The sequence below is a fragment of the Vespa crabro genome, chromosome 13 (assembly GCF_910589235.1).
Source record: "Vespa crabro chromosome 13, iyVesCrab1.2, whole genome shotgun sequence".
Lineage (NCBI taxonomy): Eukaryota > Metazoa > Arthropoda > Insecta > Hymenoptera > Vespidae > Vespa > Vespa crabro.
In genome coordinates, this window is record NC_060967.1 from 1,625,673 (window position 1) to 1,630,000 (window position 4,328).

The following is a 4,328-nucleotide window of genomic DNA, read 5'->3' on the forward strand; positions in this document are numbered from 1 at the left end:
CACGACACGCACCGGGCACCGTCGTAAATGGTTTTGCAAAATAAGTCAAGAAAGTCGAGAAATAAGTCGGCGTGTCGGGGCCGTGTCTCGGTCTGCCGGTGAGGAATGTCGTTCGACCGCGCTCGCTTGCGGTACTTGATAAATGATCACACCCATGGAATATTAAGACTCTCTCGCGTCGTTGGACAACAACTATACTACTACGACAACAACAACAACAACAATAATAATAACAACAACAACAACAACAACAACGACGACAACGACGACGACGACGACGACGACGACGAACATGACAAACACAATGAATGTTATTTTTCCTTTTCTTCTTTTCTTTTCTTTTTTTTTTTTTTTTTTTTTGCTTTTCTTTTCTCTTTTAATTTTTTTTTTTTTTTTTTTACTTTACTCAGTACCAGCATGTAAAACAGAGTGACATATATCTACTTAAAATTATTTTCCCATTCCTGTCATTCGTTTCGATTACTTTCCAAACGATTATTAATTTTTTTTTCTTTTTTTTCTTTTTTTTTTTTTTTTCATCTTTTGACGCTTAAAATCAAACGACACGATCCAATGAAATTATTTATACGATTTGAAAATCTTAAAATGTTATTTAGTTAGATCAAATCTAAATTTATAATATCTTTCATTTGTTCCTATTTATTATTCGAACACGAAAACTTATGTAAATATGAAAGCGAACATTTTTACGAATTATATTATCATCATTCCCTAGATGCAATTCTTCTTTCCTAGCCCTTCTGTCCCTTCCGTTTCTCCCTACGAAATCTTAAATTCGCAAGATCGTTGTACCGAAATCTATATCGTTTTATTTCGAATCAATCGAATAAACTTTAACCCTTCGATTCGAACGATTGTCAACATATCATCTACGAATTATTTTATCTGAAATCATTCGATACGATTAATTTTATATTTTCAATTAATATCGAACGACACACCGTTTACGAATTATCAAAATCCATCATTAAAATCTTATCATTATCTTCGAAGATATAAACGTATCAACGTATTATATATACATTTGATTAATCATGAATTCTTTTCTTCATAATTATCGATGACTATAATAAACTACAATGAATTTTCATTGAATATACACTAATAGAAAAATCTCGATCGTATCTATTTTAATATTATGATTATATTTAAATATTTACAATGTAGATTGTAATCTTTATTAATAAAAATAAATAAACTTAAGATAAACTTAAGAATTTTATAAGTTTTAGATTGATTAAAGATATCAGTTTTTGGATCATATTTTACATGCTTTACCAGAGCTTTTACGGAAGAACATTGTTCTTTTTCCCTCTCTCTTTCTCTCTGACTCTCTCAGTCTCTTTCTCTCTTTCTCTTTCTTTCGAAGAAAAAGAAGAAGAAGAAGAAAAGAGAAGAAAATAGATATACATATAGAAGAGAGAGAGAGAGAGAGAGAGAGAGAGAGACCGGTCTCTTCTGTTGGCTCGTCCAAGCGGACAGGAATCACCGATCGCTCGAAGCGTCGTCTCCTTGGCTCCGGTCAGTGCCTGCTTGCTTGCTTGCTTGGTTTGCTTGCTTGCTTGCTTTCTTGCTTTCTTGCTTGCTTGCTTGCTTGCTTGCTTGCTTGGCTATACCTCGTTTCTCTTCTCTTCTTTTCTCTTCTCTTCTCTTCTCTCTTAGTACCACGACTTCCACTTCGACTTACTACGGCCAACTTTTCTTCACCTTGCAGGCGAATGACCGTTACGTTTTTTCGTTCCAAGGTTGAACGTATCCTTTCGTTCGGAGCCTCTCCCTTCGTTTTCTACTACTTGCTCTCTCTTCTCTCTTCTCTCTCTCTCTCTCTCTCTCTCTTTATATCTCTGTCTCTGTCTTCGTCTTCGTCTTCGTCTTCGTCTCCGTCTTGAATTAAATTTTACATTCGTTTTCCATCAGACGTATTCTTCTTTTTTATTTTATTTTATTTTATTTTATATATACTGATCAATCATGAACTTTAACTTTTCTCTTTGAACATGTAAAATAATGTAAAATATATTTAGGAATTATTTTACCCAAGGTTTTTCACATATTTCCCTTCAGTTTCTCAATTTGAACATATAAAACAAAATATATATATATATATATATATATATATATATATGTATATATTATGTATATATGTATGTATGTATCTAATCAGAGAAAAAATCAATTCTATATAAATGTTAATGATCATACAGATCTGTCCATGTTTTCTCTTTCACTTTCGATAATAAGTAAAAGTAGAAGAAAAATAAGTAAGAAAGAAAAAAAAGAAAGAAAGAAAGAAAGAAAGAAAGGTGACGTGCATTATCGTAAAACTTTTCAAATTCATGTTAATAAATTCTGACAGTTATTGTTTCAAGTAGGACGTTCTCGTGTTTCCCTCACGGTCTTCTAAAGTGTCCAATGCCGGTCGGTCAGGTGTGTTAGCCATCGTGGTGTTTGTTAAGCTAAACTCCAACTAGAAAGAAACTCGATCATAATCATAACTTCCTCGGACAGTTTTTCTTAAGAAGCAAAGTTTCTGCCTGTTATATCTGTATTATAACTATCTTAATGGGAAAATGGGATTGGGGATAGGTGGGTGGGAATAAATGGGTGAATTGAATGTAAGGGCTTCGGTAGAGTTTTGGATTTTTAATATATTGAAGTTCTCTCTCTCTCTCTCTCTCTCTCTCTCTCTCTCACTCTCTCATTTATTTTTTTTTTTCCATTCTTTCTTTTTTATCTCTTGTGTTAGATGGCCCGAGTCCAAAATAGCATCTCGCAAAAATAGGTGGATATTCTGGATGTCGGCCAAATTTATTCCCTTCCAGATATTAAAGGTACTCTACTTCTGTAGAAGTGCAAATTAAATAGGTATTTATAACTTTTCCTTTCGTAATAATAACCTTCGCAAAAACAAAAACAAAAAAAAAAATACGGCCGGATCTTCGCTTATTTCTTGTCTCGAGGTCGACCAAAATGCATCTCATCGTCAATGTACGATTATCCAATACATTTTGACGTGTGTTGTGTTGTGTCTGTATGGGGAAAAAAAAAACGAAAAAGAAAAAAAAAAAAAAGGAAGAAAAGAAAAACAAAGGGAGAAAGGAATGGAAAGATATGAAAGATAGGGAGGGGAGGGGGAGGGGAGGAGACAAAGAGGAAGAAACTAATAAGATAGTGCTTAAAAATCTGTTTTTTATATCTCCTTTTTTTTTCTTTTTTTTTTTTTTTTTTTTTTTTAAATAAATATTTTTAATATTTAATATTCTTAAATATTTTCTTATATATATTTCTTATATATAGTCCTACCCAAGAATGTTTGTTCGATGTCAAAAAAAAAAAAAAAAAAAAAAAAAAAAAAAAAAAAAAAAAAAAATTACTACTTAAAAATAAAAGGAGAAAGGAAAAAAAAAAAGAAAGGAAATAAAGATTGGCCATAACAATTAATTATCATCGACTAATAATAAATAATAACCACGTAATGGATAATTTCCTTACGTTAAATTTTAACGAACGTACGTCGTTTTCACTTTTAAAATAATAAACAATGAGAAGTCCAAGGAAAGAAGGAAAAATAAGGGGGGTGGAGGGGGGGGGTAGGGGCGGGCAGGAGACCTTCAAAAGCAACGGTAGTCTTTGAAAGGATAACACAAGTCTTAAAGAGAGTTTATCCAGCTAAACATCTATACCTCGTAACGGCCTCAACTTCTTCCTTTTCTCTCTCTCTCTCTCTCTCTCTCTTTTTCTTCTTCTTCTTCCTTCGTCCTTCCTCCACCCTTCGTTTCTCTTCGTGTGCCCATAGCCGACGTTTCCTGACCGATTCTCCATCGACGTCACGCGAGTATACCCATGCCCTCGAGGCCCCCGAGAACCCGTCGAACCTACACGCGAGAACTTCTATATGTATTTATTTTTGTCCTTTTTTTCTTCTTTTTTTTTCTTTTTTTTTTTTTTTTTTTTTTTGCTTTTTTCTTTCCCTTCTATACTCCTTTTATTTTGTCTCTTTTCTTCCTGAAAAGTCTCTTTCCAGAAAATTACAGAGTCTAGTCACGAGTCCAACGTTTTACTCGTTTTGGCACCGTCCAAGCGCAACGACAACGACAACCACGATGACGATGACGATGACGATGACGATGACGATGACGACGACGATGACGATGACGATGATGACGATGATGATGACGAATTATAAATCGACACCCATTAGGATTATCTATATCGTTTTTATATTAAAATCGATAATGGTTCTGTTAGTTCTAATATTTGAAAGAAAATTTATTTCTAATTTATTCATATATATATATATATATATT

General features: G+C 33.2%; 1 long non-coding RNA gene across 2 annotated transcripts in view; it reads right to left on the bottom strand.

Annotated features, from left to right (window-relative positions):
• Positions 1–2,334: 2,334 nt before the first annotated feature.
• LOC124428795 overlaps positions 2,335–4,328 on the bottom strand; it is a 10,559-nt gene continuing 8,565 nt past the window's right edge. The window contains exons 3-4 of one of the 2 annotated variants that reach the window (XR_006943291.1): positions 3,705–3,896; positions 2,335–2,488 (exon numbers count right to left, since the gene is read on the bottom strand). This is a non-coding gene — a long non-coding RNA (uncharacterized LOC124428795). Of the gene's footprint in view, positions 3,051–3,704; positions 3,897–4,328 lie in introns of both variants that reach the window. The other variant, XR_006943292.1, reaches the window with a different exon arrangement.